Source organism: Grampus griseus (assembly GCF_964374135.1).
Source record: "Grampus griseus genome assembly, chromosome: 17".
NCBI lineage: Eukaryota > Metazoa > Chordata > Mammalia > Artiodactyla > Delphinidae > Grampus > Grampus griseus.
The window spans coordinates 65,768,001-65,782,459 of record NC_139011.1 but is presented as its reverse complement, the minus strand read 5'-3'; the positions used below and the strand labels follow the sequence as shown (position 1 = coordinate 65,782,459).

The following is a 14,459-nucleotide window of genomic DNA, read 5'->3' as shown; positions in this document are numbered from 1 at the left end:
TCACACACACACACACAGGAATTAAATTTAACTCTGATCTTAAATTATTTTGATATGATAGTAAATTGCAAAGCAACCTAAATGTCCATCAACGGATGAATATATAGAGATAATGTTGTACAAATATACAATGGAACATCACTCAGCCATAAAAAGGAATGAAATAATGCCATTTGCAGCAACATGGATGGACCTAGAGATTATCATACTAAGTGAAGTAAGTCAGACAAAGACAAATATAATATCACTTATGTATGGAATCTAAAAAAAGATACAAATGAACTTATCTACAAAACAGAAATAAACTCACAGACATAGAAAACAAACTTATGGTTATCAAAGGGGAAAGGTGGGGGAGGGAGGGATAAATCAGGAGTTTGGGATTAACAGATACACATCACTACATATAAAACAGATGAACAGCAAGGACCCACTGTACAGCACAGGGAACTACATTCAATATCTTGTAACAACATATAATGGAAAAGAATCTGAAGAAGAATATGTATATATATATTCTATATATGTATATTATATATATATTCTATATATGTATATTATATATATATTCTATATATGTATATTTTATATATATATTTTATATATATATATATATAACTGAATCACTTTGCTATACACCAGAAACTAACAGAACACTGTAAATCAACTATACTTCAACTTAAAAATAATTGCAGTTGTCTGCTTAAAGTCATGAAAATAAGGTGAAGGAACTCGTTGCAATGCTAGGCTACCCAGGGCTGTTTTGTGTAAGTCAAAAATAGTTATGTCTATTGAAGAGAAAGCAACATTATACAGATAAATTAGACCCAAGCCTAAAACAATTGTTTTGCTCTCATCTTCTATTCAGTGATCTTTAATTATCCCATTCCCTCAAGATCTTTTTCTCCTGTTTCTAGAACACAGAGCTGCCCACAGAGACTAAAGTTATTATCATCCTGTATTCAAACCATCAGTACCATCCCTGGCCTGTTGTCATTCTTTTACTGTTCCTTGATTTTTTTTTTTAGCCTGATCACTGCTATTACACTAGATCCTCATGTGATGAAAATGCTTTAAAGAGAAGAAATTCTTGACAAAATCAGTGCATAGAAATGCTGAAATGCCATTAAATTCATCTTCTAGGGAGATTCATGTCTGTCAGTTTTGAATTGACATGTAGAAAAACTATAATGTGATTTGAAGTAAATGAAAGAAAAGGGTGTCCGTAAATGTATATGGGTATTAGAACACTGGAGGACTAGGAATGTGGGCTCTTGTTGCCTTGTTTTGCTTTACAGATGAGCTCGGGCATTGGATAAACTTCAAGCATCACTAAAAATGCACTTTTCAGTAAGCACAATCCACAGCAGTTCAGAAATTTAATTTCACCAAGACTCAAACACCAACGAAGACACTGTTGTGACTGCAGGGCTGTGTCATTACTTCCACACATCCATCTAGGAATTCTCTCAGGATGACAAGTAATGAAACTCCTTGTGATCAGAGCTTACAAGGATGCCATCCAGTTCATCTTTGGGCTGAACTAGGTCTAACACTAACCCCAACACAAGGCATTGGCAGGGGTACTTTTTTGCTACATGTCACAGAAATTGAAGGAGCTTCTTCCAAGGTAATTGTGCTTCCAACCTGCAGGCATACAGGGTAGAAGGACACTGGAAGTGCACACTCGCATGGTGGTCGTACCATGGGCTTTGCAGTCATGGAGTCTAGATTGGAATTCTAACTTTGCCATTTACTAGCTGTGTGGTGGGCAAGTTCAGTTACTTAAACCCCTGGACCTCAGGTCCCTCATCAGTAAAACAGGAATACAACAGGCTTGTTTGAAGGATTAAACTGGTAACACATTTAAAGTTCTGAACATAGCGCCTGCCAAGTATTAAGCTACTGCTGCTGCTACTAGGGTGGTGGTGGTGATTTCTACTATCACTATACTACAGTTATAACAGCAGATCAATCTGAACATGGGACACCATGTCTCCACTACAAAAAGATGCATTAGCATTCTGCACTCAGATTGGATGTGAAGTTCATGCTTTTTAAAGATAAGGGCAACCCTAAATTCCTCATGCCAATATTTTTGAGGTGACTGTGTTTTCAAGAGACCAATCATCAGTAAAGCTGATTTGTGCGGATGTTAAATGGGGAACATGCAGTGTGACCACTCCTAGGAGGAGCGTCATTGGTTCTCCCAAAAGATCTCAACCAAGCTTCTCATCACTAGGAGAGATGACTCAACTCTAGCAAACTGGCAAAGGTGTTGTCCCATACTCTGAAGATCTAGGAACTAAAGGGAAGGAAGTGTCATTCAGATAGGATCCAAATACTGCACCGATTCAGTAGAAACCTAGAAGTGTTCTTTAAAAAATAAACCAATTACTTGCACAGCCAAGCAGTGTGATCTCCATGGGTGGGTCACATACCTGTTAGCTTATACCCTTTAGTCATTAAAGGGTCAGATGTGAACAGGCACTTAAACACAGCCCAAATCCACTGCTTACAGTCAATTAACAAATGACTTGGAAGAACAGGTCTTGGAAAAATCTTGACTCTGCCCAAGTTTATCAACAAATGGCTGGTAGTGATAAACGGCAATAAACAGTTAATTACTGAGGTACATTCCAAATTTAGTACCTTCAATGTATAGTCCCTGAAAAATTTCAGTATTCACAAAATGATGTTATGTTTTAGCATTTGAGGAACAACATAATAACTCAGGGAGGTCTTGTTTGTGGTGGGGCCAAGGATAAATCTGTGGGACTACTTTAAGAATATCAACATCATATAAAATTATCAGCTAACATAACAAGAAAGAAAAGTGGAGTCTTCTAGTATTAGTTCTTCCACAAATAGCAACTCTGATTGTCATGTGATTAACTACCAGGGAAAGGTATTCCATTTCTCAGCTCTCTGATGTGAGCATAGCATTCTTTCCCTAATGTAAATAGTTGATCACTTCCAAGTCAAGATTACAATGTATACACATTGTACATAAACCTCTGTTAAATAGTATTCTTACACTGAGATTTACAAGGAAACTGCCTGTAGATTAAATGCCTAAGGCTAGGCTTAAGCCTCAAGGGGCAGAGTTGGAATTACCTTTAAAGTTACCCACCAAGCATCAAGCAAACCTATAGATTAATCACATTAGTTCACTGACTCAGAACTATGGCTGGTAAACTGAAATTCACTATGCTGTTGAAAAGATAATAAAGGAATGTGGCACCTGCATGAGCCACTGAGGATATCTATCTGTCTCCTAGAGGTGATCCTTAACAAGGATGTGTACTAATACTGGAGAGATATTCAAGGACAGAAGATATTTGAGAAAATCTCTAAATTCAGAAAGTGGTTTAGGTTTATCTCAACACTTTGCCTCACCAAAAGTAACTATGGGTTAGTTATTTGCAACAAGCACTGTCACATCTTTTTATTTCTGATGTGCATCCACATATACTTGGTTCTGCTGAGTTAATGAACTTGTGGTTTAACTCCCCTCCCGCCCCCGCCCAAAACTCTGGAGTTTTCTCCTTCCTAATCAACTTTGAGCCAATAAGAAAGGATTTACAGGATAATTACAATAGATTGTTAGAGGAGACTGTCCAACCAGCAAGCTGAAGTTTAAAACACGAGCAACCAGACATTACACATCTCTTACTGGAAGGATATACCTCACCTACGAAGTCTTAACCAAAACAAACAAACCATTAAACCTGAATCTAATTAAGCTTCTGGATCTAGCTACTAATTCACAGGAAATACAGGGGACAAAAGAATATGTGACAAAGGAACACAATGGAGATGTAATCAAGAAAACCCAGTCTCAGACTCTCTGTAAGACAGATGATCTGGTTATTTCAACAGAAATATTCAAGGTTAAAAAAAAAGATTGAGTGAGAATGTACAGCTTAAAGACATGTAAGAGACATACAATAAACTGTAAAAAAAAATTATAAAACCACTGGAGAAAGACACTTTACAAACTAGGAACAGAGGATAGAAGGAAACTATTTCAAAACCACAAAGGACATATATGAAAAGCCCACAGGCAACATCATACTCAATGGTTAAAGTCTGAATGCTTTTCCTCTATGACCAGGAACAAGACAAGGATGCCTGCTTTTGCCATTTCTAGTTGACATAGTACTGGAAGTCTTAGCCAGAGCAATTCAGTAAGAAAGAAAAAGAAATAAAAGTCATCCAAATAGGAAAGGAAGAAGTAAAATGTCTTTGTTCACAGATGACATGATCTTATATGTAGAAAATGCCAAAGAGTTTCTAAAAACTGTTAGAACTAATAAATAAATTCAGCACAGTTACAGGATACAAAATCAGGACACAAAAATCAATTGCATTTCTATATACTAATAATGAACAATCCAGGAAGGAAGTTAAGACAATTTCATTTAAAATAGCATCAAAATGAATAAAATACTTAGAAATAAACGTAACCAAGTAGGCAAAAGACTGGTATACTGAAAACTACAAAATGTTGCTGAAAGAAATCAGAGAAGACACAAATAAATGGAAAGGCAGTCCATGTTCATGGATGGAAGACTTAATATTAAGATATCAATATACCCAAAGTGATTTACCCTATCAAGTTTTCAATGATGTTTTTTGCAAAACCAGACATATCCACTGTAAAATTCACATGGAATCTCAAGGGACCCCAAATAGCCAAAACAATCTTGAAACAGAATAACAAAGTTGGGTCTCACATTTTCTGATTTCAAAACTTAGTTACAAAGCCACAGTAGTCAAAACAGTGTGGTATAGAGTGATATATAAAGACAGACATATAGACCAATGGAATACAACAGAGAGCTCAGAAATAAATTCCTACATATATGGTCAAATGAATTTCAACAAGGGTGCTAAGATTATTCAATGAGGAAAAGACTGTCTTTTCAACAAATGGTGTGGGGAAAACTGGATATCCACATGCAAAAGAATAAAGTTGGATCCTTACCTTATACTGTATACAAAAATGAACTCAAAATGGATCAAAGACCTAAACCTAAGAGTGAATCTATAAAACTCTTAGGGGAAAAGCTTCATAACACTGAACCTGGCAGTGACTCCTTGGCTATGACACCAAACGCACAGGCAACAAAACAAAAAAATAGATAAATTTGACTATATCTAAAAACTCTGTGCATCAAAGGGTCCAATTAACAGAATGAAAAGGCAACATATGGAATAGTAGAAAATATTGAAACTCATATCTGATATGAGGTTAATATCCAGGATATACAAAGTACAACCAAGCAACAAAAAATGAACAACCCGATTAAAAAATGGGCAAAGAACTTGAATAGATATGCTCTAAAGAAGATATACATTAGAAACATCGTATCACTATGTTGTGCACCAGGAACTAACATAGTGTTGTAGGTCAATTATACTTAAAAAGAAAACAAATAAACTCATAGAAAAAATCAGATTTGTGGTTACCAGAGGTGGAAAGTGGGGGCATGAGGAATTGGATGAAGGTGGTCAAAAGATACTAACTTCCAGTTATAAAATAAATGCTAGGGATGTAATTTACAACATGATTAATATAATTAACACTGCTGTATGATATATATGGAAGTTGTTAGAATAAATCCTAAGAGTTCTCATCACAGGTAAAAAATACTTTTTCTTTATTTAACTTACTGTGATAATTATTTCAAGATTATGTAAGTCAAATCATTATGCTGTACACAAACTTATACAGTGCTGGATGTCAATTATATCTCAGTAAAACAGGAAGAAAAAGAGCTAAAATAAAAAGAAGATATACAAATGGTCAACAAGCACATGAAAAGATGATCAACATAACTAATCATTAGGGAAATGCAAATCAAAATCACAATGAGATACCACCTCACACTCATTAGGATGGCTACTATAAAATAAAAAAACCATCTGGAAGATAACAAGTGTTGATGAGGATATAGAGAAACTGGAACCCTTGTGTGCTGTTGGCACAGCTGCTATGAAAAACAGTATGGCAGTTCCTCAAAAAATTAGGCATAGGGTTACTATGTGATCCAGCAATTCTACTTCAGGTACCTGAAATAATTGAAAGCAGGGTCTCCAAGAGATATCTGTACACCCATGTTCATAGCAGCCTTATTCACAATTGCTAAAAGGTAAAAGCAACCCAAGTGTCCGCTGACAGATGAATAGACAAAATGAGGCATACCCATACAATGGAGTATTATTCAGCCTTAAATAAAAAGGAAAGGAATTCTGACACAGGCAAACAACATGAACGAACCCTGAAGACATTATGCTAAGTGAAGTAAGCCACTCACAAAAAGACAAATACTGTATGATTTTACTTATATGAAGTATTCAGGAGAGTCAAAATCAGATTATCACACTAACTGAAGTAAGTGAGACAGAGAAAGACAAATATATGATATCACTTACATGTGGAATCTAAAAAATAATACAAATCAACTTATTTACAAAACAGACTCACAGACATAAAGAACAAACTTATAGTTACCAAAGGGGAAGGATAAATTAGGAGTATGGGATTAACAAATACACACCACTATATATAAAAAGATAAAAAACAAGGATTTACTGTATAGCACAGGGAACTGTATTCAGCATCCTGTAATAATCTAAAAAGGAAAAGAATCTGAAAAAGAACATATATATACCTGAATGACTTTGCTGTACACCTGAAACTAACACAATATCATAAATCAACTATAGTTCAATAAAAATAAATAAATAACAGAGCAGTCAAAATCATAGAGACAGAAAGTAGAATGGTGGTTGCCAGGTGCTGTGGGGAGGAGAGGATGGGGAGTCATTTAATGAGTATAGACTTTCAGTTTTGCAAGATCAAAAGAGTTCTGGAGATTGGTTGCACAATAATGTGGATGAATTTAATACCACTGAACTGTATGCTTAAAAACTGCTAAGAGGGCTTCGCTGGTGGCGCAGTGGTTGAGAGTCCGCCTGCTGATGCAGGGGACACGGGTTTGTGCCCCGGTCCGGGAAGATCCCACGTGCCGCGGAGCGTCTGGGCCCTTGAGCCATGGCCACTGAGCCTGAGCGTCCGGAGCCGGTGCTCCGCAACGGGAGAGGCCACAACAGTGAGAGGCCCACGTACCGCAAAACAACAACAACAACAAAACACAACAAAAAAAACTGCTAAGAGTTTATCTTACGTGTATTTTACAATTTAAAATCAAAAAAAGAATTGGAGAAATGTAACTGTTGATTAGACATTCAATGATATTAAGAAATTATTATTAATTTTGCTAGATGGCTAAAGTTCTGAGTAACATCTACTATTTCTATTCTAAAAATTCTTTTAATGGAGTCTTAAATACATACTGAAATACATACAAATGAAATAATATGATCTCTGGGACTTGCTTTGAAAAATAACCCTAGGGTAGAGCAGGACAGGGGAGGGATGTGGTAAAGGATATACATGCAACAAGATTAACTAGGATCTGATCATTGTTAAAGCTGGCAGAAGTTACACTGGGTTTCGTTATACTATTTCATCTACCTATGTAGATGTTTAGAAGTTTCTATAATAAATTTTTAAAAAATATTCACTGAGTCCAGATTGGTTGTCTTTTGGTGGTGAAACTATAGATTAAAAATATTTATTTTGAAAATGTAAAGCACACTCAAACCATACTTTTAAAATGACAAAAGAAATTTTTAAGTCAAAATTACAAAAGTCTTGCAAAATTCCTCAGCATCTCCCTTTTATGGAAAAGATGCTAGGAGTTGCTTGGTAATCTGTACTCAGACTTAAGTGAGATTTGTCATATACAGAAGGATGTAGGTCAGAAGACCATGCTTTTCCTGTATTAACTCTACTAATTTTTTATCATATGGGATGGTCTTTTCCAGAAAACCAGAGAAACTCCTACATTCATAATGGAAGCCACAGGACCTATGTCTTAGACGTTTAGGAGCAGCAGTGTCACATTGCAATGCCGATCGGCTGCAAAGGAGAATTCCCAGTGTAATTTAAGAAGAGCGGTAACCCTAGAAGCATCTCATTTAGCACCTCTGGCATTTATTTTTTGGTTGTGCAGCTCCTGTGGATCCTGATCTTTTTTTTCTGGCTCACAATACTAGTGTTATCATTTGACATCCTATTATTGGCTCTTTCTTACTAGCTAAGTAATTGTAGCTATTAGAGAACACTTGTCATGAGTAATACAGGAAGACTTGTTTCCTTCCTAATATTGTTATTCCTTTGGAGATTCTGTGGTTTCACTCTTTGTGGATTTAGAGTGGCGTTAGCTTAGATCAGTTTTGCCCCAATGAAGGACTGCTGTTGAAGACTCATCCATTTCCTACCGACTGCCTCCTTTATTAATTTATAAGCTCCCTGAAGGCGGGAATTACGGTTAGGCACCTGTTACATTTCTATGTATGTATTCAAGAAATTATAAAGGACTGACATATATACACTATTATGTAAAAAACAGACAACGAATAAGAACCTGCTGTATAACAAATAAATTTAAAAAAAAAGAAATCATAAAGGACTGACATTCTGAATGACTCATTGGTATCAGACCAGGAGATAAATGGTGACTCAGGAAGGAGAGGGGTGCACAGCAAAGTGTGTCTTAGGTACTACAGCCTGTATAACATGGGTGGTTTTGCGTGTGCAACTTGGAACGGTGCCATTTGGTGGTACAATTTTCTGAATTACTTAATGGATGTTTTCAGTGATCATTACTCACAACGAAACTACTACAGGCCAGAAGGCTAAGGAACTGCGTACCATCTACTGCTTCTACTATGATAAATTCTTTGGATGGGGTCTTAAATTTTGGTTAGTCCTAACATGGAGACCACATGGCATTAGCGTGGACTCTTACCCAGATGTGTGGGGAGGAGCAGCGGTGGGTACTTTCTGACATGACTTGTGCTCTATTCCAGGGACCAAGATGAAGTTCAAGATGTGCTCAGATTATTTCGTTGGCCATTTACGTTGAGAAATATCATAGTTACATCTGCATTGCTAATTCCAGTATTTGTACATGATATTTGATCTTAACTATCTGTAAAACTGTTTGGAAGGATGGGAGGCACTCAGCCCTAATTCTCATTTCGTGGCTTCAACGGCAATTTAATCTACTTTTAATAGCAAACACGAGCACCCCCCATACCTACCACCCCTCGAACTGAGACTGATTAAAAAATGCTTTTCTTGGGCTTCCCTGGTGGCGCAGTGGTTGAGAGTCCGCCTGCCGGTGCATGGGACATGGGTTCGTGCCCCGGTCCGGGAAGATCCCACATGCCACTGAGCGGCTGGGCCCGTGAGCCATGGCCGCTGAGCCTGCGCGTCCGGAGCCTGTGCTCCGCAACGGGAGAGGCCACAGCAGTGAGAGGCCCGCGTACCGCAAAAAAAAAAAAAAATGCTTTTCTTAACCCATTTTCATTACTTTCTCAAAATTCTATTTTTGGCTCAGAGTGTCCATGGCCCTTTGAACCTCAAAATAGATAGTTTGAGGAATACCTGTTTATCTCTTCTTGGGTTTTTAGAATAGGATCCAGAATGTTATTCTGAGTACAAAAATAAAATACTTTGTCCTTTCTCTAGAAACCTTAAAGCTAACCATTCATCTAGCCATAAAAATATCTTTTTTATATGACTATTTTAAAAGATACATCCCAAGATTTTTAGTTTTGGTTTAACAATGTTCCAATGCCAAATATTACATTAGCTCTTGTGTAGTCCAAAAAGAATAAGTTGCTTAAGTTTTACCGTAAAAACAACTAAAAATAGCACCAAATGTTAATAAGAAAGCAATTTCTCTTTATTGCTTAGATATACCAGTAAAATATTAAAAGAAAAAATTGTTCGTATTGTTAATATAGCTCTGGTTCCTATTTCCACACCCTTGAAATTTTGCCCTTTTATTCCTTTTCTTTTACCATCTTAGTTTTCTACACTGAAAAGCAAAAAAATTTAACAGTGAAATAAACCAAGCAAAAGTATAAGGTAATATACATTTATCCAATTCAAATTATTTTAGCTGAGACCTTTAAGAAATATTTTAATACCTAAGTCGTTGTTCTAATATTAGATAGCTGCAGCATTCCGAGTAATAGGAATTCTACAGTAATAGTAATATAGTATAGTAATATAGTAATATTACTGTAGTAATTCTACAGTAATAGTAACAGGGTTCTACAAAGTACCAGTGATGCTGGGGGGGTTTATTTTACTGAAAGCCGAAAAAATTAATTTTGCTTTTTAATTTTTATCTATTACTATTTCCAATTTCCAAGTACCTTTTAAATACATGATAAATGTCTTTTGCATCTCTCCTATCTGAATACATACCCCACTACATCTATGTGATCCAACCTATACAGAATCCTGGCAATTGCTATCCTAATACTTTGGATCAAAAAGTGGAATCTATCATGTTTTAAAAATGCTATTTAAAGAGTTTATCTTAGGCTAGAAAGAGGTGCCAGAAGATGGTTCAACTATTTCAGAAAGTCTGACTAGTTCCCTGGGATATAGTACTTACATTTTTAATTTGTGGACTAAAAGGTAAGGTTCTAAAAATTCTATCTGCTCTGATCCTATGTGGGCAGCTAAGCCTCCACTGGCGAACAATTACTGGGATTGAAGTGGCCCAGTGAGGTGTGATGCGAAGGATGTGAACAGGTTTATGAGGATTTGTTGGTCAATGTGAAAATCTTGTAAAGTCTCCTCAAAGCAACAACAAATCTTGGCCAGTCTCAATCAAAGGAAAGAAAAAAAAAATACCCATTTTGGACCCCTTAAGCAACTCCTTATTTAGAATGCTAATGTTACAGCCACAGACGGGGCCCAAATGCCATTTAAAATAAATTCTCCCCATTCAGGATCTTTTGTTTTGGAGAAAAAGAAGCTGAAAAACAGGAATGGGCAGGAGCTCTGAGTCCAGGAGTGGCTTATTTTCAAGGCCCCATGCTGGTTGCTCACAAGGGAAGGATTAAAGATAAGATGAGAAAATTAGCTCCCTTCTTGGAGAGAAGGAAAAAAAAATATGCTAAAATGTTATTTCATTTAAAAATATTTCTAAAAGCGTTATGTAAATGATATGTACAACCTATGAGACCCAAAGATTCCACTGTTTTCTTTCTTTTCTCTAACCTGTCTAAAGTTATCAACACCGTCAATGGTATATTAACTTTTTGCAATTTTATAAGGCCCTTTCACTGAACAGCTGGTGTGAAATGCCAAGGTTTAGGAGTTGGGCATAGTTCTGATGCCAATTAAGAAATAATCTGGATTACCAGGAGAGAAGGTACACACATGAAAAATAATTCACAGCTGAATTACTCACTGAATGATTTTAAAAAGAAAAAAATCCAAACCTGTGGTAGGGCTAATCAGGTCATTTTTACTGATTAGATATGTGACACTCGACTGCTCTAATTTTCTCCTATTTAAGAGACTCTCTTTCAACATCATGAAAATAATACCCAAGTAGAGAATAAGGGTAAGAACTTCACCATTCCAAAGATGAATTGTGATTGTGGAGAAAACCCACTGAATCCCAAACATGGGACAGATGCCAAGACGTGGCACAAAGAGGGAGGAAGGAGAAGAAAGCCAGAACAGATCTAGCCAAGTTGGGGCCCATGCAGTGCCAGCAAAAAGCCTACACGGCTAAATCCAATCAAAAGACATCTAGATTTCACTTGTAACCACTCTCCTATCTCTCTCTCCTTCCTAGTGTTACAGCCATTCTCTTAGACCTTTATTATTTCCTACGGGGAGGACTGTAATAATCTTCTCTGCTATCACATCCATCTTCCAAATGGTACACGTCCATCATGTCGCTCTACTGTTTCGATATCGTTCATGGCATCCCCATGCCCACGTCACAAAATCCTGGCATTCAGGGCTCCTGGCACCCCCCTTTTGAGGGTGATGGGCCCATCAGAAGACTAGATGAAATTCCTGACGTTGTCAGTTAATAGATGTGCTTCCTTGGGCCAATCATTTAATCTTCTGAGCCACAGCCTCCTCATTAGACAAAAAGAAGGAACGAATTGGATATTTAATCAATGTGAGATGGCAGTGCAGACTGTAAAAGGTGAACAAAGGTGCAGTCTTTTTATTACCATTTCAGTACATATTCTGCTACTCATCTTCTGCAATTCCGATCCTCTATATGTACTTAACAGATATCCAGCCACTTTGCCTCTCATTTCCCTAAACGGTTACACTCTCCTTCCACCTCTCCCAGTCTGCTACCTGGAACGACAAAGTAGTCACTATTGCTCACTCCCTCCTCTGAACCCCCCAAAGTAAGCAAAAAAGCTCTTATTTACAAAGTGCCTATGAGTATTTTTCTAGGTGCTTTACATTGTTTTCCCAACAGCCCTGTGATTGCTCCCATTTTATAGATGGGAAGATGAAGACAGAACAAGTGAGACTCGCATTATCTCCAAGGGGCTTTTCCAGGCCTTAGAGGAAGGGAGGTCCAAAGCTGGTGGTGGCAGGCCAGTACGGTGGCTGGAAAGCTGTGATGGTTCACGTTTGTTCACTGCGTTCCCTTTTACATGTGTGAACATGAAAAATAGGCTTCATTCAATAAGGTAGCAGGAACATACATTTCAGTCTATGTTATAGCCAGTAAGCAGGAAGAGGCCGCCAGTTAAAGGGAAAGAGAACCACTATCGGGATAAGGGCAAAAAAAAAAAAAAGGGATGAAGGAGGCTCTTTCAGCTGGAAATCGCTTTGATAGTCAAAAACATTGTGTTTTGGTTCATTATGAGAGTTTAGGTTCCATGTCAATTCACAGTATCCAAAGGTTATATTGGGAACCCTAATTTATTTCATCATTTTGATCTAACTTGGCATTGATACACAAAGAAGAGAATAAAATCAGGGAACAATTTGCGAGTAAGTGGCCAACTCAGCACACCTGTCACACAGCCCTAGGGCACTTCCCTGCTGGGATGACCAGAGCCACCACAAAGGTTTGAAAGTCTGCTCTGGGTTTTACTCATTTGTCGAATATTTCTTAGCTGAGAACTGTGGCTGCCACGGCCACCCATTTACCCGAACCCATTCTCTGTTTCTTCCCGGGCACACAGCTAGGCTACATCTCCTGGTCCCCTTTGCGCTGGGCCAAGGGAGCAGAGGTTATGTACCCTTCTAAGCCTGGCCCATAAATCCTGCCACTCGTGCTCCCCCCTGCTTTTTCTCCCTGTGGGCTAGAAAGCTGATGACAAGGATCACAGAAGCCTCAGAAGCTACACGGTGAGATGGTACAACCATCATCTGCAGTGCCAAAGCCTGCCTAAACCAAGCAACCCGGGAGATCCACTCAAGACCATTCAGTAGGAAACAGATACATTTCTGTCGTGTTGGAGCCATGAGATTTGGGGCCTATTTCTTACCACCATTTTGCCTACCCTGACAAATTCATGTGCTCCCTTGTGCTTCACTGGGGCCCCAGATGCAGACACACAATGCCTGCATTGAGTTTACTGTCTCGTGAGCCACACTGTGGCCGTCATTGAATTGTCCTGATGTCCTGAAGGCAGGAGTAATATTAACTAACACAAAGTTCAGAGCATGATCTAGAGCGAGGGCAGGCAAACCTTTTCTCTAAAGGGACAGACAAAAAATATTTTAGACTTTGCAGGCCATATACGGTTTCTGAGACAAATTCTTCATCTCTCTCTCTTTTTTTTTTAATATATATAACCCTTTAAAAATTCAAACAACATTCTTAGCTTGGAAGCTCTACAAAAACAGGCCATGAACCAGATTTGGCCTATGAGATGTAATCTGTCAATCCCTGGTCTAGATTTTTAAAATCCAGTGGAAGGATCATATTTCATGACATGTAAAAATTACATGAAATTCAGACTTGGGAACTATAAGTAAAGTTTTATTGACATTTATTCAGTTACATATTATCTGTGGCTGTTTTTGCACTGCCAGGGCAGAGCTGAATAGTTATGACAGGATATGACCCACAGAGCCTGAAATATTTATTATCTGACCCTTTATCAAAAAAGTTTATGAAACCCTGGTCTGGAGGTTCCAAAAGAGAGATCATCCTGTTTAAGTAACCAGATCCTCTATAGCCCAAGGAGGACCCTGGATGTCCGGCTGCTTGGGTGCCATGCTAAGAACTTGACATCTATAGCCACCAAGGAAGGTGGCTCAACAGAGTGTGGAGTTTTAGGGAGTTCTTACCCTAAAACAGGGTAAGAACAGCTATCTTTACTGGCTACCTAGAGTGTTCTGATGAAACAGGTTAGATAAGCTGCTGTCAAATTTTTCTTTCATCAATGTGCTGAATGACCACAGTAATACACTCACTAGGGAGGTTCAGTTGACCTAAATTCACTATGACAATGGGGACCTTCCTAGAAGGCTGGTACATTAGAAAACACACGCTCAGACAGCAGATACAAGATCAATC

At 37.8% G+C, this 14,459-nt stretch overlaps 1 protein-coding gene across 10 annotated transcripts in view; it reads right to left on the bottom strand.

Annotated features, from left to right (window-relative positions):
• EYA1 (EYA transcriptional coactivator and phosphatase 1) overlaps positions 1-14,459 on the bottom strand; it is a 329,500-nt gene that overhangs the window by 54,692 nt on the left and 260,349 nt on the right. The window lies entirely within an intron of this gene.